This window comes from Chiloscyllium punctatum, chromosome 19, assembly GCF_047496795.1.
Source record: "Chiloscyllium punctatum isolate Juve2018m chromosome 19, sChiPun1.3, whole genome shotgun sequence".
Classification (NCBI taxonomy): Eukaryota; Metazoa; Chordata; class Chondrichthyes; order Orectolobiformes; family Hemiscylliidae; genus Chiloscyllium; species Chiloscyllium punctatum.
Genome location: NC_092757.1, coordinates 57,266,884 through 57,290,613, shown reverse-complemented (window position 1 = coordinate 57,290,613; position 23,730 = coordinate 57,266,884). Strand labels below are relative to the sequence as shown.

At 43.1% G+C, this 23,730-nt stretch overlaps 1 long non-coding RNA gene across 1 annotated transcript in view; it reads left to right on the top strand.

The window, feature by feature from the left end:
- The window catches only part of LOC140491239 (uncharacterized), a 266,163-nt gene extending 248,241 nt beyond the window's left edge, over positions 1 to 17,922 (top strand). Inside the window, exons 2-3 of the long non-coding RNA XR_011963245.1 lie at positions 13,315 to 13,574; positions 17,175 to 17,922. This is a non-coding gene — a long non-coding RNA (uncharacterized lncRNA). The remainder of the gene's footprint in view (positions 1 to 13,314; positions 13,575 to 17,174) is intronic.
- The last annotated feature ends 5,808 nt before the right edge of the window (positions 17,923 to 23,730 follow it).

The following is a 23,730-nucleotide window of genomic DNA, read 5'->3' as shown; positions in this document are numbered from 1 at the left end:
CCAAGGTTGGACAGTTTGAGCTATACAGCAAAGACTATGGGCCCTGACACCATTCCAACAATATTCCTGAAGACCCGTGCTCCAGAGTGAGTTGTGCTTCGGGCTAAACTGTTGTAATACAGATATAGCACCGTCACTCCCTGACAATGTGATGGTATTTGAGCAGGTGTGGCCTAATGAAGCCCGAGAGAAAGTGCAGTCAATGAGAATCGGGGCGGGGCGGGGGGGGGACCGGAGCTCTCCACTGACTTGAATCATGCCTGCCACAATAGAAGGTGGTCTTCGTTGTTGGAGGTCGATTATTTCAGTCACAGGACCTGACCACAGGAGTTCCTCAGGGTAATGTCCTCAGCCCAACTATCTTCAACCGCTTCACCAACAACCTTACTTCCATCGTAAAAACGTGGCAGCTGGGAGCTGAAGCAGGTGATACAGTCCCTTGAATCTGCAGCACCAAAAATACGGTCATGGCTCATCTCATCTTGGCCTCAAATTCACTTTCCTGTCATTCTCCTTAACCCTTCGACCCATTTTTAATTAAAAATCCATCTATCTCCTCAGATTTGCTCAACGTGGGTCAGAAGTGGGGCCGTTCACCAATCATTCCCCAATGTTTAGAGCTGTTCCGGACTCCTCAGATGCTGTGCTGGCCTGTGTCCAAACGCATTAAGACCTTGGCAACATTCAGACTTGGACTGATCAGGGGCAAATATTATAGAATCGCAGTGAAAGAGGCCATTTGGCCCCATCAAGTCAGCACCAGCCTTGTGAAGAGCATCCAACTCTCTACCCTGTCCCCGTAACGTCACAGTTAACCATGGCTAATCCACCTAGCATGCACATCTGTTGGTGCATGGACAATTTAGCATGGCCAATCAAACTAACTTGCACATTTTTGAATTGTGAGAGGAAACCAGAGCACAGACATGAGGATATGCAAAGTCCACACAGACAGTCAACCAAGGCTGGAATTGAACTCAGGTTCCTGGCGTTATGAGGCAGCAGTGCTAACCGCTGAGCCACTGTGCTGCACTGTATTATGTGCCAGCCATTGTCCATGGTAACGAAGAGAGAATGCAACCATTGCATTCAATGACAGAGACTGGGAATTCAGAAGTGAATAATAGACCCCTGACTCATCAAAACGTGTTGACTGTTTACAAGGCACAAGTCAGCAGTCTGGTGGAATATTGTTCACTTGCTTCAATGGGTGCAGTTCCAACAACACTCAAAGAAGCTGAATACCATCCGAGAGAAAGGAGCCTGCTTAATTGGCGCCCTATGTACCACCTTCACCATTCACTCCCTTCACCACTGACGCACCGTGGCAGCAGTGGGCACTTCTTTGCTAACACAATCCAAACCCATGCACTCTACTATTTAGAAGGTAAAGTCAGAAGGTGCATGGGATCAGCAACACCCCCCCCCCCTTTAAATTCCCCTCCAAGCCACAAAACGCCCTGATTTGGAAACATGTTGCAGTTCCTTCAATGTTGGGCAATCAAAGTCCTGGAGCTCCTTCGTGAACTGTGCTGTGGTGTCCTTACAAGCCAAGGGCTTCAGCGATTCAAGACGACAGCTCACTGCCACCTGCCAAGGGCAACTAAGGATGGACAGTAAATGCTGACCCAGGCAGCGGAACCCACACCCCATGAATGAATTTAAAAAAAATCTCCTGCTATCATTGATGTGGGCTTTCTCTCTTCAATATTCTGTGGACTGTTACTGACTGCCTTCAGTTTCTGGAGTTAGCGTGTTAGTTTGATATTAAGTGCTGTGAGGATCTGTTACAGTTATTTACTGGACCCAGCTGCCAGAATTCTACTTCTATTATGTCCCATTCACTGGTTAAATGTCCAGCTCCTTTCCACTTCTCCAGATCCTGCTGGTACAACCACATTGGGCCGAATGGCCTGCTTCCCTGCTGTATTGTTCTGTCATTCACAACCAAAGGGGGAAATCAGGAGGGCTTCAATTGTGAAAATAAACATAGTCCCTGCCTCCCATTCCTGCATTATGTTTTAGTTGTATACTTCTTTGTCTGTTCCCACTCTCACGTATGATTTGTTCATCCTGTATGTCGCCATTAAACTATTGAAATCACTTTTGGTACTGTATGAGTGAGGGTCATCCTGCCAGCTGGGGTGTTTGGCCTTAGCTGACTCCTCAGACAGGGAGAAAGTGAGGACTGCAGATGCTGGAGATCAGAGCCGAGATTCTGGTGCTGGAAAAGCACAGCAGGTCAGGCAACAGCCGAGGAGCAGGACATTTCGGGCATAAGGTGTCCTTGAGCCTCATTCCTGATGAAAGGCTTATACCCGAAACGTCGATTCTCCTGCTCCTCGGCTGCTGGCTGACTGGCTGTGCGTTTCCAGCACCACACTCTCGGCTCTGATTCTCAAACAGAGATTGGCTGGACTGACCAAACGTCAGTTGGGAGATTTGGGGATACCTGTACAGAGATAACGAAGAATTGTTAGCAATCATCTCGGTTGTGATATCACTTTCATGGGGATATACTAATGAGGTAGAATATGAAACTAGCACACATTGCCCAATCTAACCTGGAAGTATGTAGTGTAAAGGAGTGCACTGTGCTTCCCGAAAATCATTGTTCTACAGTTAATCTGCCTGCTGAGTAATCTGGTAATACATCTTCCAATACAGAAAACCTACATCCAGTCAGCAAAGCTGGTATGAGGGAGGCAAACACATGATCACAACAATTTCCATATCGTCAAGACAAGCTCTTGCTTAATGACTTTGTGCATGAATAGGCTGGACTGTGAAAGAAAGTTCAGCCTTGTATAAATCTTAAACTGAGGACATGTTTCCAAGGAGACAATCCTGGTCAAAGGGTTGAATTTGTACTGATCACCTTGGCTTCTGGACAGCTCGACTGACATCAGTGTACTCTGCCACTGGCTTCTAGTTTCATTCCTCAAGCTGTGGGTTGATACAGTTGAAAGTCTGCTTCTTGCCCATCATTTGGACACTCAAGGGGTGGACTGTGCTGCATTTTCCAGGGAAGGGACACCTCATCTTCTGAAAATCAGGCAGTTCCAAGGACACCAGTGGGCCTTCCCCTGGATTGAGCCCCCTGCCCTGGGGGATGGGTAGTGAGAGATCTTGTTTGCTAGGAGGAGTCAGCCAATCAGAAGTCAGCAGCTACTGCGTATGACATTGTCATAATGGAGGCTGTGCCTGATTCTGGAACAGTAACCACAGAGCCCAAGGATCTGTGTGGGCTGCTGGGTAAGTGGTACCTGGTGTGGAAAACGTTGGGGGAGAGGGGTAGATTTTTGGGAAGGTCACATGACTGCATGCCTGTTTGTAGCTAGGTTTGTTCCTTTGGGTGGAGGATCATCAGTAGTCTGTAATTGACCACTTAAGGACCAGCCCATGTGAGAAGGTCAATCATGGACCTACTTACCCTGAGCTTCATTCCAGTGAAACCAGGAAGGGGGCTGGGATCAGTGACACCACCACTCCAGCGAATTAAATACCCTTCCCACCTCCTACCCTGACACTCCTCAATGCAGAGGACTCTACCTTTCTGAGCAGACACCCACCTTAATGGAAGAGGAAATGGTTCCTGAACTGCTCGATGACAGCGAGATTTCAATGGCAAGGTCATTGACTGCTGAAAAGGGTCAGATTTCTTTCTTCGATTGTCAATAATTAGGCTTTGAAAACTTGGAAAGAAAGATCACATAAAAGTGGCTCCACTAAATCAATGTAAGAATACATTGGCTCCAATTTTCACCATGCATCAATTCCAGCTCACCACCCTCCATATTTCCCAACACCATTTGTCCATCAGGTCCCTGCTGGTGTTGCCCAGAGATGCCAATAAATGCCAGTAATATTCTATCTCTGAATTTCCTGGTTTTACACCAGCACTGCGCTGAGAAAACATTAAAGCTAGAGACATCAGCAGCTTTGAGTCTGAACTGAGCTTAATGTTTCCGTAATAGCTATAAGAGTTGGCAACAGTGGTTTAGGAATGTTTTTCTTTGTTATTCAGAATACATGGACTTGGGTTTGCTTCTGACTAACAGCTGGCTTGGAAAACTGCTGGAAATTTTCCACTGTTCCTCATTCTGTAGTGAGAAACCCCCAGCAGCAGGTATGACCTTCCCTACATGGAACACAATATGGACCAGATGTTGGCTGCACTCAAGATGAAGCAGTCCATATATAGTCTGAACAGTAATCCTTGCATTTTAAAAAAGTGTCATAAAATGGGAATTAAAAAAGAACTGACATTAATCTGGGTCTGAAGATACGGGAATTTTCTTGCAGATTGTGCAGTCCCAGATCATCCTGCTGCCACCATTTCTTCTCTCTACCTCCTTCCCAGCTGATCAGCTCCCTCCTTCCACTTCTTTTTTCTCACTATCAATTGGCTCTTCCTCTCCCAGAAGTAATTTGAGGATCATTGCTAGTGACACAAATTGAACTCTGTTTTGCTGGTGGCCCTGCCTGGGGACTACATCAAAACATGACTGACTGACTGAGACCTGAAGTCCACTCTCCGATACTGTTTTGGTCACCCATTCTGTCGTGGGGCTGGTTCCAAATTTTAGGCCCTTTTTAATTGCTACATTGGCAATCCTGTTGTTAAAAACAGCATAAACATCTCGCTTGTTGTGGGCAGTGGTGTGGGAGATCCTCCAACCCTTCAATAAAAAAAGACTTCTACCTCACAAAAGAGTTGGTTATATCTTGGAAATGGCGGTAATCTAATTTCATTGACAGCAACATGGTTTGTGTTAGTGTCAGTTCATACTTTCTACAAGGCAGAGTAATCCAAACATGCTGACGTTACTTAGGCGCAGGCCCAAAGCTCAAACACAGTACAGATGTTCACCGAGGGACTCGGTAATAACCCTTCATTATAAGATGTGAAAGCCACATTGTCAAGAGCAGATCCCATCGGCATGCTGTCAAATCCTCCACATGCTACTGAAACATGTAGGTAGGAAATTAATGGCATCTCTCTGTCAGGAAAATGTTGATGGCGAGAATGACTGCACTACCATCTGTGCTTTCTGTCATGTGGCGCAGTGTTGATTAGTGTTAACCTAAGCGTGTGATAAAGTGAACACTCCCTGTGGAGATGTGCTAATGAAATAAAGGAAGATTTCTATTGTGAACTCGCTGGGCATTCAGAATATTGGAACATCGTAGACTTAAGCCGTAAAATGGTTAATGTGCTGATTTGCCTCTTAACCAAAGGCAGCAAGAACAATTTCATGAATTAACTTACTTACCCTTTTAGGAGTGACTCCTTTTTCTCAGTGAAATGCAAAGGGTTCCACCAACACTCAAAGTGGTGCATCTTTTGAGATTGGATACGAGATATTGTATTTTTGCTGTTCTAGGCCCTGCCACTATATGACTACATGGTGCCACATCTATTCAGTCTGTAAGTATGACCCTGCACTGCTGGTAGCTTGCTACTTTAAATCTCAGTCTTACTGACATCTCTATCCTTTGCCTGCTGTACTTATTCACTGCAGCTCAACACAAGCTTGAGGAACAGCATCTCTTCTTTTGATTAGACACTTTAAGAGAGAAAGCCATCTTGACTTAACATTAACTGTAAACTCTACTACCACCTCACCCTTTGAACTTTGTCTCCTTTTATCTGCAATTATCTACTTTAAGCTTAAATAAAACAAAGAACTGTTAGAGATCTGAAACAAGCCAAACAGAAATTGCTAGAGAAACTCAGCAGGTCTGACAATATCTTTGATTTGATTTGATTTGATTTATTGTTGTCACATTTACCTCAGTACAGTGAAAAGTTTTGTATTGTGAGCAGTACAGGCAGATCATAACGTACGAGGACATACAGATCATACAGATGGTTTAGACAGAGTAAGGCATACCAGATTATCGTTACACAGGAAATGCACAAAAGCAAGATTAACATTAGATTGAAATTTGAGAGGTCCATCCATCCGTCTAATCACGGTAGGGAAGAAGCTGTTCTTGAACCTGTTGGGGCGTGCTTCTGTACCTTCTGCTGATGGAAGAGGTTGGAAGAGAGTATTATCGGGATGGGAGGGTCTTTGATGATGTTGGCAGCCTTTCTGCGGCTACGGGAAGTGCAGATGGAGCCTATGGATGAGAGGTTGGCTTCTGTGATAGTCTGAGTTGTGTTCACAACCTTCTGTACGTTTCTTACAGTCCTGGGTGGAGCAGTTACCTTACCAGGCCACGACACACCCAGATAGAATGCTTTCTGTGGTGCATCTGCAGAAGTTGGTGAGGGACCTTATGGACATGCTGAATTTCCTTAGCCGCCTGAGGAAGAAGAGGCATTGTTGTGCCTTCTTGACTGTCACATCTACATGGGAGATCCAGGATAGATTGTTGGTTAACGTCGGTCCTAGAAACCTGATGCTTTTGACTGTCTCTACCTCAGCTCCATTGATGTAGATAGAAGCACGTCCTCCTTTATTCCTGAGTCAATGATGAAGGGTCCTGTCCAAACTTTAACTCCCCTTCTCCTTGATACTGTTTGACCTGCTGTGCTTTCCCCAGCTCCACATTTTATCAACTCTGACTTTCCAGCAACTCAGTCCTCACTATCTCCAAGTTTCTGTACGATGGCAAAGCTTAGAGGTTAGAATTCAGGGCAGGAGGACAGTGTGACTGAAAAAAGAGGTAAAAACAATTTCGCCTCGGAACACTTCAACCCCAGGGCATCAATGTGGACTTCAACAGTTTCCTCATTTCCCCTTCCCCCACCTCACCCTAGTTCTAAACTTCCAGCTCAGTTACTGTCCCCATAACTTGTCTGGACCTGTCCTACCTGCCTAAATTCTTTTCCACCTATCCACTCCACCCTCTCCTCCTTGACCTATCACCTTCATCCCCTCCCCCACTCACCCATTGTACTCTATGCTACTTTCTCCCCACCCCCACCCTCCTCTAGCTTATCTCTCCACGCTTCAGGCTCACTGCCTTTATTCCTGATCAAGGGCTTTTGCCCGAAACGTTGATTTCGAAGCTCCTTGGATGCTGCCTGAACTGCTGTGCTCTTCCAGCACCACTAATCCAGACAGTGTGGCTGGAAGAGGGATAGAGTTTGATGTGGAACACTACAAATCCTCCTTCTACAGAAGTGACGTGTTAAACATAAAAGAAAAAATGTTCACTGCTCCAGTCTGGCCAGTCACTTCCATGATTTAGGAATGGTGGGTTTGATGCCCACAGCCCTTGGTCACCCGTGCTTTAACATGTCATCTTTAGGATACAACTTCACCACTTAAGTGAGGTCCCCTCTCCACCTCTTGGGAGTGGTCCACCTTCAAGTGGTTTCAGACCTGTTCAGGTCATACTGGAGAAATCATGTGTACACTTTGATTTTGTCTTAGTCAGGTAACCTCTGATATTGTTCCTACAGTTCAGAAAGAGCAGCTATTGAAGCTCCCATATTGCTGGATCCCATAACTTGAATTGAAGGACTGGTTGTGATACCAATGGCACACAACTTGGACACAGTTCCATAAATTGTTGTCCACCTTGTGTCTCTAATGAAAAATAATGCATACCCACAATGTCACTGGCTGCTTAGAAGTCCATGAATTTATGTCAATCTGTTAACAGATTTCTGAGCACAGCTTCAGAGTAGCTGCTCAAACTCATTGCATCAAAATGCTGTTTTCTGAGGATTTCTTTTCAGCTCTTTCTTGCTATGACTCTATGTCACATAAAGTCATACTTTTTTGTGACCCACTTTATTGTCTTTTAATTACGTGGCTGTCCTGTTCAAAGCTGTATTCTCACTAGATCTCAATCTCACTGCTGCGCTTGAACAAGCGCGTTATCTCTAACACTCTTATCAATCCCTAATGTTAAAGTGAAGGAGACAGTTTAATAATCCTTACAATAAGGCCGATTTCTCTTGCTGTGCCAGCACAGTTTAAAAATCAACTTGCAGGCTCTTGCTGGTTTTAGCAAGCCTGTGTCTTGACTGAATTTCCCATCATGCCTTTCTGTTCTCAAACCCACAATGCAGTTTTTCAGTCAGGGTGCTATTTCTTCTTCAATGTTCAATTCCACAGCCATGAGTCAAATCCAATGTCAGGACTCTGCCACAATGGGTTTGCATTCAATAATCTGAAATAAGGAACGCAGCAGTTTCATGGTCCAAAGCAATTAATACAAGAGTAAATAAAGCATTGGATTACGACATGGAATGGGGACACAGTTCAATTAACTTTCCTTTCGACATTTAAACCCTGCTCCTTCTAAACTGTACTTGCTGTAGTTCAATATTTTCTTTTAAATATTGCGGCGATGTCAAATAACAGGCATTGTAAAAAAGAATTCTCCACTGTGGTGAAATGTCACTTCCCTTTCTTGATTTGATAAAAATGTACAATTTTTAAGGGGTTTGTTAAATGATGTAATCAACATTTACCTTACGAGGTGATTAAAATGAGCTTGATGGCAAGTACGTGGTGAAAGGTAGAGAAAGGTAGACCAAATTAATTTAAGAAATAAGGATGTAATAAAGATTTCCCACTAGAAGTGTTTCCAAGCACACATCGCGCGATTCCCCAAAGTGTTCACAGGCAGCTTTTAACAGTGACATTCATTCTCTTTTATTGCTTCAATTACTGATTGTACTAAGGTAAAAACTGCTGGAGAGAATTTCTTTAAACTTCACAACAAATTTTATGGCTGATCGAAGTGTGTATTGATGATGCTCAGAAATCAAGCCCATCATTATAGGCAAAATCAGCAGGACCTATTCTGAACTGCATATTGGGTGGAGTCATCCACCATAACACCCAGTCAATGTTAATGCTTCACAACACCCCAAAACTCACCCTACTGTCAGTAACAAGTATAATTCAGTACACAAAGATATGTAGGTTAACCTATAGATTTAGATCTTGCGTTATCACTTTTCACTTTCCCAAAATGCTTTACAGCAGATAATTTGTGCATATCCAGCTTCCACCACTAACAATCTGGCAAATAAACAAGTTGTGTGCTTTACTGATGCTGGTTGAGGGATAGATATTTGCCAGGACACGAGGATAACTCCCTTAGTTTCCTTGGAATACTACTGAAGGTTTTTGATTTCTGCCTGAGATGGAAAACAAGATGTTGTTTTAATCTATAGTTTGAAAGGTATCAGTGTTAAGAGCACAGACCTCCCTGAGTTTTACACCAGAGTGACAGACTAGGTTCTGTGCTGTTTTCTTTGGAGTGGGAGCATATATACACGAATTTGTGAAATGGAAGTAGGAGCCACTCATGGAGAAGGGTGATCTTGAGTGACACATCCCTACTTTAATAATTCCCAGTCTTCCACATTGATTGGAATATGTGTACTATCACATACAGCATGTGAGTCTCTTCATTATAATAGGAAAGTTAGGAGAGGGACCACTAAATTCTTCAATATTATGAAATGCTGGGTTGAGACATATTGTATCTATTGTTGAATATGGTAGTATTAGGAAGGAGCAATATTAGATCATTAGAATTGATCAGGAGATTAGAAACATGTTTATGTAGAAGATGATTAGAAGTTAGAATGTTTGGCTATGGTGTAGAACATGAGTCCTTTTTAAAAGGAGTGCGTTCGCTGCTGGGCAATGATGTATAAAGAGTTTGAGTAGTTGTGAGGAACTTACAAGTGACAATGTCAAATATTGCTTTACAATGTTTCTTTGAAGTAGCTTGGAACCACTTCTTACATGAGGATGGCAATATAAATACAAGTTTTGTTGTTGTATTATTGAATTAATTGTCTAGAAAAGCAAAGTCTAATCCCAATCTGCTCCCACACCACAAAACCTGTCCTCATTGATTAAGATCATCGGCAGGATCCTGGAAAATGTGGACCATTTTCCGAAACGTGGAAGTCTCCTCTCCACCAAGGCAGAGTTAGGTGGAGAAATTCGGTATCGCCTCCAATGTGTTGGCTCAGAATTCAGCCAACTGAAGAAAAGATTATTTGAGGAGCAGGATTTCAAATGTAATATGAAGGACCTGGTTAACCGGGCAGCAGTGATCTCTGTGCCCCTATCTGCTTCAGAGACTTGGACATTCAATAGCAGACACCTCAACATGCTGGAGAAATTCCACAAGTGGTGCCTTTTCATTACCCAACTCCGGTGACAAAAAAAATGTGATCCAACAGCAATGTCCCCTTCCAATGTGACTTTACCCCAAATAAAGAGCATAATTGTTATGATGGTGATGATAAATCCACTGTTGTAACGTGTCATAATATGAGGTGATGCCTGGGGACCAACCACTGGTAACTTGTGGTTGAGGTACAATGCTGCTTCCAATCCTCCATTCTATGTGAGTCTATAGGGCTGCTCAACAGGCTGTGGTAGACAATTGACCATAACTAAGTCTCACAGAAAATGCTTTTATCCTTGATCGCAGGATGTCATTTATCACCACTGTATCATAGTATGCAACCCAAGGGTTGCAAAGTGTCAGTCTCCATCTTCATTGGGACTACGTGGTTCATGACACACTAATGGAAACTTGTTACTGCTTTTATAAATGAGCAACCAAACATCACCACAGAGATTGAAGTGCTGTGACTGTAATATGTATGTATGCAGAGCTACAATACAACTTTCATTCATCCATTACCTATGTCTAGTTCTTCTGTTATGGGATGTAAATTAAGCACTGTCTCATAGGTACAAATACCTACTTGAAAGTAACAATATGGTTACCAATCGTAGTCAAAGATTATGGTGGCGAGCAATGATCACCGTTCATAAACCAACCCGAGATCTCAGACCCTCGTTAAGCCCACTGAAGGTCAGCTAAATGACAGTCCTAGACTTGGTTTAATGTCACCATTTGGAACAAGGGCAGGGGTGGGAATGAAGTGAACCTGGGGGGGAGGAGTTGTACCAGCAGAGATTCTCATCAAGAGTCTGAAGGTTAAGGTCCAGGCTGAGGCCAGTCAAACAGCAGCTCAAACCCGACCAGAACTTACCAAATACCAAAAATATTGATGAAAGTAAGGTCAATGCAAAGCAGAGAGCGGATTGGTAGGTAGTCGAGATGTTGTTTTCACCACTTTGAAGCTGCATTAAGGAATGGTGAGAGTTCCCGTTTATTAAAATCTAAATTTACATACTTCTCTATTGGCTTAAATTTAAGGTAATATTATCTTAGCTTAAGTTATGGCAATGCAGCTCAATCCTAGATGTTGCACAACCTGCAGTATGAAGGAAAATCTTCCACACTCTGAGCAGTTTGGCTGGCCACATCTGCAGAAAGTGCCATTGGTTTGATTGGATTAAGTGCCAGGTTTCGGAGCTGAAGTGTCTGCTGGAGGCGCGGTGGGTGGACCCACAAGGTTACGAGGTATATAGAGAACTTGTTGTTATTATGGTCAGCCCACAGCCTAATGAAGTCCAATCGGAGAGGGAATGGGCAACAATCAGTCAGAAGAGGGGCAGGTACATTGTCAGGAAAGCCTCAGAGTGTAAATCATTCCAAATCTGATTTTCCTGTTTGAAAAACGATGGAAGTGACAGTTTCTTGGGGGAATGCAAGCAGGGCATAATTACACAAGTGATGGGGAGAGGGAGAGGAAGAACTGTAAAGGTAGGAGACTCAATAGTGAGCATTTCTAAGGATGGTTTCTTTAACTCCGTAGATCAAGCATGTTCCTTAATGGTTTCAGGGCATTCTGAAGAGGGATGGCGGTGGCATGGGGAAATGGAGCTGTACAAGTCCAATGCAACTGGTGGCACGGTGGCTCAGTGGTTTGCACTGCTGCCTCCCAGCACCAGGGACCCAGATTCGAATCCAGCCTCAGTCTGTGTGCCATTTGCACATTCTCACTGTGTCTGCGTGGGTTTCCTCTGGGTGCTCTGGTTTTCTCCCACAGTCCAAAGATGTGCAGGTCAGGTGGATTGGTCTCACCAAATTGCCCATAGTGTCCAGGGATGTGTGGGTTAGATGGATTAGCCATGGGCATTGCAGGGTCACAGGGATAGAGTATGAGGTGAGTCTGGGTGCGTTGCTCTTTGGAGAGTCAGTGTGGACTTAATGGGCTGAATGGCCCGTTTCCCCTCTATAGAGATTCTATGATTGTAACTGAAATGGGACCAATGTCCTTGGGGAGAAGGTGGCTAGTGCTATTGGTGAGGTTAGAATAATGGGCAGAGGATAGGATACAGAGTGAAAATGCAGTAGTGGGTGATGATAGGCAATGTAGAACAAAGAAGCAAGTCAATCTGGAAGACAAAACATATATAGTCAAATTTAATCAGAGAATCACAGTATTATTACAGCACAGAAGGAGGCCACAAAGCCATTGTGTCTGTTTTTCAAATGAGCCTCACTCCTTCCTGCCCATCTTCTGCTTTTCCCCTATCCCCTTGCTAACTCAGCTTGCTTATAATGTATACTTCTAAATGCTCTTCCGTTATGATAGACTCTAACATTTCCCCAATGACAGATGTTAAGCTAACTAACTTACAATTATACATTCTTCAACCCCCTCCCATTTTGAACAAGAATGTTATGTTGGAAGCTTTTCAATCCCTGAGGACTTTTCCAGATTTAAGCATTCTTGGAAGATTATTGCCAGTATCCACTATTTCTTCCTTTAATGCTCTGCAATGGAAAAATAAAACATGGAGGTGTTGAGAAGTATTTCGGAAGAACAGAGGAGGCTACCGGCCACAGTAACCATTGCTGTCAGAGGGTTATCCAGCACAGCAACACATTCCTCCCTGTGGCACTGTGGGGGCATTTTTGTATCTGAATCTGAAGATAATGGGCTCAAATGCCACTCCAGAGATTGAACTGCAAACATCTGTCACAATCTCTGTCTTTCAAATGAGACATTCCACTCTGTCTGACTTTCCATCTTGATGGTAAAAACTCCATACTGATTCTTTGCCGATGCATTTAAGCAAGTCTTTCCTTTTTGGGTGCAAAGCCCTGTTTTGGGGACAATATCACACCAGTTAAATAAACTGGGCTGGGAGTCATGCTGGTGTTTCTGTATATTGTCATGACTTCTTAAAATTATTTATCAAACTTTTAACTTTGTACTCGAACTCTGTTAACATTGAAATGGTTAACGCTGATTAGAGCTAAGAACCAGAATGATACAAGTGCATTGTTTAATAAATAGTTAGAATGCAACAGCAGTTGTATTAAATTATACTGTCACTATTGATTGTATGCAGACAGTACATGGTTCTGGGAGAATCAGTGACTGTGGAGAGGGGTCAGCAGCACACTGATGTTATAAATGCTAATGCATTTTGTTCAATTTTCTTTCAGGTTTCCTAATTCCATCAAGATATGGGGGTGTCCGAACCTATGAAGATATTACAGGCTGGATAGAAGCTGATGAACACAGCAATCAAGAAACGCCATGAAATGTGGCTCAAATACTGTTGAGAGTTATTGTGAATTCTATTATAGCAAGAGATTGCATTGGTCCAAAGCTGTAAAATTTATTTTGTTGTATTCTATCCTCCAGAGCTTCAGAAAATGAAAAAAAAATCAGCTCCTAGTCAGTTTGACAAAGCTACAAGCATGTGAGTACAGACAGATTGGCTTGTATTGTCACTGGGGGACAGTGATTTCTGTATCAGTAAGCTGTCTCAAAGACGGTGCTGGTTTGATCGGTTGATGATGTGTACGGCCAGGCTTGTTTATGCCCTAGCTTTAAATTTGCAGCATTATGGATTAAGTGCTCAGTGTGTCCTCTTGGTGAACTCTCGGATGCTCTCAGCTAGGTTTTAGTTGCATTGTGGACACCAGTCCACTGGGAGCTGTGTCTGAGTGGAGCCAGCGTGATATAATGTGGAAATGTGTGATGGCCAGTCAAAAAAGGAGGGAGTTCCCGAATAAGGAAGGAATCACATCCCACGCCTCAAAGACTGAAATGAGAGCAATCAAACTCACTGTCTCATTGGACAGTTAATCAGAATAAGATCTCCAAACCGTGTGGTTTAAAGGAAAGGTTTACTTTTATTGTTCCATCAGGTTTTCTGTGAGTGAGAAGAAATTTCCATTCCCAAAACTCGGCTGATTCTATATCCATGCCTCAGTAATAAAAGGACACAGTATAGAGATGTGACCTTACCTATGATACCATGACCGAAGATGATTAAAGCACGTGCCTCTTAAACAGGAGGTTTTAACTTCAATTGTGCCTTAAGGGTTTAGTCTTGATAATACTGGGAGTGATAACAACCCAAAGGCCTTGGCTAATGCTCCCTGCACATAGATTTAAATTGCACCACTGCAGCAGATAGAATTTAAATGAATAAAGCAGCAATTAATATTGATCATAAAACAAATGTCCATTGCTGTAAAAACCCGTCTGGTTCAATAATTTTTTTACGGAAGCAAATCAGCCATATCCAGCCTGGCCCACATGGTCAACTGTTCTCATGAAATGTTCGAGGAGAAAGTGAGGACTGCAGATGCTGGAGATCAGAGCTGAAAATGTGTTGCTGGAAAAGCGCAGCAGGTCAGGCAGCATCCAAGGAACAGGAGAATCGACGTTTCAGATTCTCCTGTTCTTTGGATGCTGCCTGGCCTGCTGCGCTTTTCCAGCAACACATGTTCTCATGAAATGGCCTCGCAAGTCATTCAATCATTGAAATGAAACTTGGGTGGAAAACCCATAATCCACGTAAACACTGAACACTGAGCATGTTCAGGGATGGGCATGGGGCAGAACCTTTTATTAAACTGTATTCAATCTATCCATAGCAAGCAGATCCACCTGCCCAATGACCTTTTAGTGAGACCTCCTACACACTGATATCTTACACCCCCATATCACCCCTTAGTAAGATCATCAGCTATCCTCTTGATAGCTGCTTTCCTTATATTGTACTTTTCACCAAATATTCATTCCATCCTTGAAGGCTCACGTTTTGCTTTGTCAACCTGCAATCCACTCCTTCCCTGCCCTGTTTCTCAGAGTGAGGGTTCAATCATTGGCCATGCTTTCCATCCAGTTGAAGAACAGGTAGGATGATCAAAATCCATGTACTTTACATTTGGGAATGGGGTGAAGATTATTCATTCCTTTTCCCTTGGGGAGCTGCCCCACAGGGGAATGATGTCTTCTGCTTGCTGTGGTTGGCTGCACCATTTCTTGTGTTCCCTTGGTTGTGTTTTGGCTGAATGTGGCCTGGTATCTTCAGGTCTGGTTTCCGTTTGAGGGCTAGGAGCCATCTTCCAAAATCCCTGATCTCATACCATGTGTTATGTCCTTGATGGAGTTGATCTGTGCAGACATCCCTGCTGTGAGTTCCCTTAATATTATTAGAGCTGCTTCTGTCATACTGTCAGGTGTGGTGATCTGCCCTAGTCTGTCGCTTGGTGAATTGATGGGATTGTTAAGTCTCTGAGGGGTTCTTTGTCCCTGGACCTCCCAAGGTCTGACCTTGCCTGGGGGCATCAGTCTCCCGGGGAGATTGTTTGATATTCTTCCCCAAAGTGACAATAGACAATAGACAATAGGTGCAGGAGTAGGCCATTCTGCCCTTCAAGCCTACACCACCATTCAATATGATCATGGCTCATCATCCTTAATCAGTATCCTGTTCCTGCCTTATCTCCATAACCCTTGATTCCACTATCCTTGAGAACTCTATCCAACTCTTTCTTAAATGAATCCAGAGACTGGGCCTCTACTGCCCTCCGGGGCAGAGCATTCCACACAGCCACCACTCTCTGGGTGAAGAAGTTTCTCCTCATCTCTGTCCCAAATGGTCTACCCCGTATTTTTAAGCTGTGTCCTCTGGTTCGGCACTCACCCATCAGCGGAAACATGTTTCCTGCGTACAGAGTGTCCAATCCTTTAATAATCTTATATGTCTCAATCAGATCCCCTCTCAGTCTTCTAAACTCAAGGGTATACAAGCCCAGTCTCTCCAGTCTTTCAGCGTAAGGTAGTCCCGCCATTCCAGGAATTGACCTTGTGAACCTACGCTGCACTCCGTCAAGAGCCAGAATGTCTTTCCTCAAATTTGGAGACCAGAACTGCACACAATATTCCAGGTGTGGTCTCACCAGGGCCCTGTACAACTGCAGAAGAACCTCTTTGCTTCTATACTCAATCCCTCTTGTTATGAAGGCCAGCATGCTATTAGTCTTTTTCACTACCTGCTGTACCTGCATGCTTACCTTCATTGACTGGTGTACAAGAACACCCAGATCTCTTTGTACTGCCCCTTTACCTAAATTGAAACCATTTAGGTAGTAATCTGCCTTCCTGTTCTTGCCACCAAAGTGGATAACCATACATTTATCCACATTAAACTGCATCTGCCATGCATCTGACCACTCACCTAACCTGTCCAGGTCACCCTGTAACCTCCTAACATCCTCATCACATTTCACCCTGCCACCCAGCTTAGTATCATCAGCAAATTTACTAATGTTATTACTAATACCATCTTCTATATCATTAACATATATTGTAAAAAGCTGCGGTCCCAGTACTGATCCCTGTGGTACCCCACTGGTCACTGCCTGCCATTCCAAAATGGAGCCGTTTATCACTACTTTGTTTCCTGTCAGCCAGCCAACTTTCAATCCAAGTTAGTACTTTGCCCCCAGTACCATGCGCCCTAATTTTGCTCACTAGTGAGTTGAAGGGAGAGTGCTCCCCAGTTTCCTTTTGATTGGAACATAAAAACATAGGAACAGGGATAGGCCATTCAGACCCTCGAGATCTGACCCTAAAGAAAAAAAAAATGGAGTGCTAGTTATTTAAGGAACTTTCAAGTAAAGACTGTTGTACTCCCTAGTAGCTGCCTGCAGAATAGACCAACTGTGGCTGAGAAGCAGAGACCAGCGATTCCTGCTCAATATAAAGGTGTCTATCAGAGAGAAACCTCAGAGAAGGGAGATGTTTTAAACAAAAGACTAACTACAATGGGAAAGGCAGTTATTTCATTGAACAAAGCATAATTTTTAAGAGTTGAATTAATTAACAATAACTAAGGTCCCTTGATATTCCCTTTTCACTTTCAACAGCTACCTCTCAATGTGCTTCAGAAATATTTTACTGAGCTTCAGAGAATGACATCTGTTAAAGCTTGCCAGCAGCCCTTCAAACCAGCGACTTCACTGAGACTCACATTTAACTCCATTTCATCTCCCCCCCACAGATGCTCAGAGAAAACTTGCCTCAGTTTGAGATCAACATGGACTGGAGATTGGAATTGAGTCCTCAGCTGGTGAAGACTTGGGTCTCTGTTCGGTGGGAATCCCTGTCAGACCATGCCATGGAATATTGGAATACCAGTATCCGCATCGCTGAACTACTTAACATTAGAAATATATAACAGAGCAAATTATCCCAACATGCAAAGGAGTATTTGGTATTCAATTTACATAATGCATGAACTAGTAAATGACCTTCATCAATAAAGCAGGAGCTTGAAATGATGTCTTACTGAACCAGTAAGACAGTAATTCTTGTTAACATTTCTTGACTGCCCACATGACAGCTCTGTGTCACTTGAGCAATATGATAGTCTTTGAGGCTTCTGAAATTTCAGAATGTTTTTACTTTCATGTTTAAATCTGGATGAGCCATTTCAAATATTGATATTTTTGATAACTGCTGTGTATTTGGCTTTGTTCTTTCATATTTTGGGGAAAGATACTTATCCCAGTCAGAAATCAGAGGCTGTTCTCAATATTCCCTGTCTTTATTCCAAACCTTTGAGAGGCAGGTTAACAAACCACTGGAGAAAGTAAACCGTGGAAAATTATTGATGTGAAAACATTTTGTGAGCTCTTAACAAGCTCATTTCAAATTCCTTAGTGCTATTTAATAGAGGTGTTAATCTGTGTAGAAAATTGTTACAATGTCTCTTAAAAGAATATTTAAAGAAGAATTAACAAAAGGAATTTAATGATGTTACTGCCTGTACTTTCTGGGTGGCGGTGATAGATTTTCATTCAGGGGTCAGAGATGCAAACACTGAAGACTCCAGTTCTTCTGTGGGACTAACCATTACATAATGGCCTTTCAAATACTAGGCCCAGATTTCAACACAACCAAGACCTTATGTAATGACAGGATCGCACCATCCTGTTCTGAACAGACGCAATCACGTCTACACCACCACCATCACCTTCCCCCAACCCCAACCTCCCCCACAGCTCCATGAAGATTTAGCAGTGTTCCAGTTAATCACTCCCTCTGCATAATCCCCCCAAGTCCATGTGCAGCAGCAACGTCTAGAACTGGAAGTCAGAACTGCAAAGATTATGGATGTTTCCTCTAAGTAGCTTACAACCACGCAGCTTTGAGGGAACACAGGAGATTAGTTGATTCCATCTGAACTGCACTCATTAAATTCTTGGCTGAACATAAGAACAAGGGAAATGGGACAGCATTGCTCTACTATTCAAGATAATTAGCCAATTGAACTCTCAAATTGATTTCCTACTTGATCACATATCTGTTGATTCCTCTACTCTCCAATCACAGTCTTAAATATTCTCAATAAATTGTCATCATCAACTCTATTTTGATTTAATCCCTGCCCTCACCTTCACTGTTTGATCAAACAGCATTGCTTGTCACTGGCCACTTGGGTATTTCCTTCCTTCCTCGGGTGGTGGAATATAAATAAAGATTTATATACTCATTGTCTTTCAGACAAAATAAAACAGGAGTGTAGGGGCACTGCTTGTCACTGGCTAAAAAAAATTGTCATCATTTATATTCTAGAGTAGAGAATTCCAGAGATTTTTAACACTGTGAGCAAAGAGATTTCTCCATATCAGAGTCCCAAATGGATAACCCCTCATTCTGAGAGTGTGGTCCCAACTTCTGAACTAAAAGATCTCAATTTTCTTTGTAACAATACAAAAAGAGGATATCTAGCCGGGGATCTAACTCTTCCTGAGATGCATGAATGACCTGGAGCTTGATGCATGGGGTATAATTTTAAAACCTGCATATAATATGAATGTTGGAAGCACTGTGAACTGCAAGGTGGGCAATGTAGTACTTGAAAAAGACATTGACAAGTTGATGGAGTGGTGGGCATGTGGCAGATGAGGTTCAGTGCAAAGAAGTGTGAGGTGATAGACTTTGGTAGCAAAATGAAGGGGGAACAACATAGAACAAAGGCTACAATTGCTAATGGGGATGCAGTAGCAGAGTGAGCAGGGTGTATATATAAATACATCATTGAAGTTAGCAGGACAGATTCAGAAAGCAATTAATAAAACAACCTAATATTTATTGATAGGGATATAGAGAACATGAGCAAGGTTATATCAAACTTGTAGATGTCATATATATGGACTTCAGTAAGACATTTGATAAGGTTCTCCATGGTAGGCTGATGAAGAACGCGAAGTCTCTTGGGTTCCAGGGTGTTCTAGCTAGATAGAGAGAGAACTGGTTGGACAACAGGAGACAGAGAGTAGTAGTGGAAGGGAGCTTCTCAAAATGCAGAGCTGTGACCAGTATATCCCACAGGGATCCATGCTGGGACCACTGTTTGTGATATACATAAATGATTTGGAGGAAGATGTAGGTTGCCTCATTAGCAAGTTTGCAGATGACACTAAGATTGGTGGAGTAGCAAATAGTGAAGGGGACAGTCAGTGAATACAGCCGAATATGGATAGTTTGGAGAGTTGGGCAGAGAAATGGCAGTTGGAGTTCAATCTGACAAATGCAAGGTGATGCATTTTGGAAGATCCAATTCACGAGCAAACTATACAGTAAATGGAAAAGCCCGAAGGGAAAATTGATGTACAGAGAGATCTGGGTGTTCAGGTCCATTGTATCCTGAAGGTGGACCGCAGGTCAGTTAAGTGGTCAAGAAGGCATATGGCATGCTTTCCTTCATCAGACGGGTATTGAGTACAAGAGTTGGCAGGTCATGTTACAATTGTATAAGACTTTGGTTCGGCCACATTTGGAATACTACGTACAGTTCTGGTCACCACATTACCAAAAGGATGTGGATGCTTTGGAGAGGGTGCAGAGGAGGTTCACCAGGATGTTGCCTGGTATGGAGGTTGCTAGCTATGAGGTGAGGTCGAGTAGATTAGGATTATTTTCATTAGAAAGAAGGAGGTTGAGGGGGATCTGAGAGAGGCCTGCAAAACCATGAGAGTTGTAGACAGGGTGGATAGCAAAAAACTTTTTCCCAGAGTGGAGGACTCAATTACTAGGGGTCACGAGTTCAAAGTGAGAGGGGAAAAGTTTAGGGGAGATAGAGACCCAGGTTAGATTCTAGCCTCAGGCAACTGTCTGTGTGGAGTTTACACATTCTCCCAGTGTCTGCGTGGGTTTCCTTTGGGTGCTCTGGTTTCCTCCCACAATCGAAAGATGTGCAGGTCAGGTGAATTGGCGTGGAAAGTTCTTCATGCAGCGGGCGGTGGGTGCCTGGAACGCATTGCTATTGGAGGTGGTAGGGGTGGGAACGACAGCGTCATTTAAGATATATTTAGACAGATACATGAATGGTCAGGGAGCAGAGGGATACGGATCCCTAGAAAATAAGCAACAGGTTTAGATCGAGGATTTGGATCAGCACAGGCTTGTAGGGCCGAATGACCTGTTCCTGCGTTGTAATTTTCTTTGTTCTTTGGTCTTGTTTAAGACACCAGTCTGCCCTCAGCTGGAGTATTGTGTCTAATTCTGGATACCACTTTAGGAAGTACATGAAGGTAATGTAGAAAAGATTTAAAGAAAGTTTGCATCAATGAAGAAATTTGGTTCTGACAAAAGATTAGAGAAGTTGGGACTTTTTCCTTTGGAGAAGAGAAGCCCTTTATTGGTCAGAGTATTGAGTACAGGAGTTGAGAGGTCATGTTGTGGCTGGACAGAACATTAGTCAGGACACTGTTGGAATATTGCGTGCAATTCTGGTCTCCTTCCTATCGGAAAGATGTTGTGAATCTTGAAAGGGTTCAGAAAAGATTGACAAGGATGTTGCAAAGAGTTGGAGGATTTGCGCTAAAGGGAGAGGCTGAATAGGCTGGGGTTGTTGTCCCTGGAGCGTCAGAGGCTGAGGGGTGACGTTATAGAGGTTTATAAAATCACGAGGGGCATCGATAGGGTAAATAGACAAGATCTTTTCCCTGGGGTCGGGGAGTCCAGAACTAGAGGGCATAGGTTTACGGTGAGAGGGGAAAAATTTAAAAGGGACCTAAGGGGCAACTTTTTCACTCAGAGGGTGATGCATGTATGGAATGAGCTGCCAGAGAAAATGGTGGAAGCTGGTGCAATTACAACATTTAAAAGACATCTGGATGGGTATATGAATAGGAAGGGTTTAGTGGAATATGGGCCAAGCACTGCCAAATGGGACCCAATTAGGTTGGGATATCTGGTCGGCATGGATGAGTTAGACTGTAGGGTCTGTTTCCTCATCCTGTACATCTCTATAACTCTATGACTCTCAGTCTGAGGTGAGATTTGAGAGGTGTTCAAAATCATGAGAGATCTAGACAGTGCAACTCAGGAGGTAGATTGTCCTGGATCCCCAGTCGGCAAGGCAAGTCATCAGGCCAGTGGTGGACCAATATCTTTAAGTGACCATTAATTAACCACATAAGGGCCTTAACTGCTGACCTGTGGACAAGGTCATTCCATGGTCTTTCTCACCCAGTAGTTAATTCTTCCACCAGTGTCAACATGCCTAATTAATTACCCCACTCACTATTTCACTCACTATTTCAAGAGATGTGAAACATGTACCACCTGGAGCGAATAATATGAGAATAGATAAATACAGGGGGAGGAGGAAGTTGAGTTGAACCAGACATGTGACAGAGTGCAATGCGATCCTTTCCCCATGTGACTGTTGATAACTCGGCTGTATGCTCAACGATGAGGTTTCTGGGGCTGGTTTGGCAGGGAAGCTCCCATCTTGGAGCAGCGCTGACAATTAGCTTGAGGACCTGTTACTTAGGAAACTGTGATCGCCAGCCCTGGCAGCAGTGACATTAGTCAACATCATGACAATGAGCCCTGTTGACATTTGAATTGTAATTGGCCCAGACAGGCAGGAGCGAAAGGAAAGAGCAAAAAGCTTGTATCTGACCAAGTTGCCAATCAAGTACCTGGTGAGCTAATAATTAATTTGATTGATTTGAAAAGAATTTTCTGTTTCTCTTTCACTCTCAATGGCTGTTTCTTCCTATTTTACACAGCTTGATATAGCTCAGAGCTGACGGTGGCCTTTTTGTGTGATGCAAGTTGATAAGAGTGTGGGAGAGGGGACGGATTTAATTCACCCAGGAGGTGTGATTAAAATGGTGTCAGGCTTGTATACAGTGATTGGGACTTCCTTCCCCACCTTGTTTATTTGGATTTCATAGCATCTGTGTGTTCCTACTTGTTTCTATCACCACGTAACGGTTTGCAACTCACCCTTCTCAATCCTCCATGATGTTTTGTTGCTGCTTTTCCAGTTCAACCAGTTTGACCATAAAACGGATGAAGGACATGATATTGAGGAGACCACTGTATCTCCCATGTTAAGGGGCTCCTCAGTCACATCCTGCTTCCCTGCAGCCTGTAAATACCAGGAGAGGAACACTGGCATCAGCAAAATATGATATGGGTGTTTACTCCATGTTGCTGTCCTGGTTGATTTGGAACAGCCAGTGCTTTTTCATCAATCCCATATTTCCTTTAACTTGCAGCCAAAAAAAAAGATTGTAGTGACTTGCCATCAGGGTCAAGAATCATACATTGATGCACTAATCCCAAAATTGAGAAATTTTGCACTCATTTCTTCTCAAACCCATACATAAAAAAATCATCAGCATAATTCTTTCTCACTTATTTCACAGCTGTACAGATGTCACCTCATGCACCTTTGTCCAAAAGGTATTTCTATCTTTCAATTTGTTGCACATGTTATGGTTTGGAGTATGTAGTCTGAAACAGTGTCAGTACAAGGTCTGGCATACACCAACCTCTGTTAGGTAATGAGCTGCTCAAATAGTCATTTGGAGCACGAGTATTCTTCAAAAAAGACATGTTGTTGGAACTGTGCATCCTGTAATCAGGACAATTCACAAGAATAAAAATGTAAAGGGAAAACAACTTTTTATACTGTACAATGTTTCAGATTGTCAACATAATGGTCAGCGCACTTGGGATTATTTAGCAAGTGTGAGCAGAACAATTTGTTTACTTGTGAGGTTGGAATTCTTTGCTAGAGTCAACCCATTGACACAAAGGTTGTTAATCTAAGAGCTGCTAACACACTGGAAAGAGAGCAGCCACAAGAGGAAGGAGGCTCCAGCCATTGCTTCTTGCCTACAGTGTGACCTGAAACATTCACATCAGTGCCAACCCTGTTGAATGCTCAATGCCACACCTATGGGTAAGCTATGCCATTTTCAGGTGGGATGATGCTTGAAACAGTGACAGGAGATTTCAATCTACACCCAGCAGAGTTGAGAATGGACCCCACTGGTCTACAAATCTCCAAGACATTGTTATTACTGAGGTTCAAGGGAGATTTTCTTGCAACAACTGATTGCTGAACAATAGCAAGTAGGTCACTTTCCAAGGAAAAGACTTGCTTCGGTCCAAATTGGATAACTATTGTTCAAGTTTCAGAAGTTGTAAGTCGGAAAAAATCCAACTCTAATGTGAGATTGCACTCTCTCAGCACTCCAGGCTTCTTTCAACTAAAAGTAACCAGATCAAACTATTGAGCTTTCAGA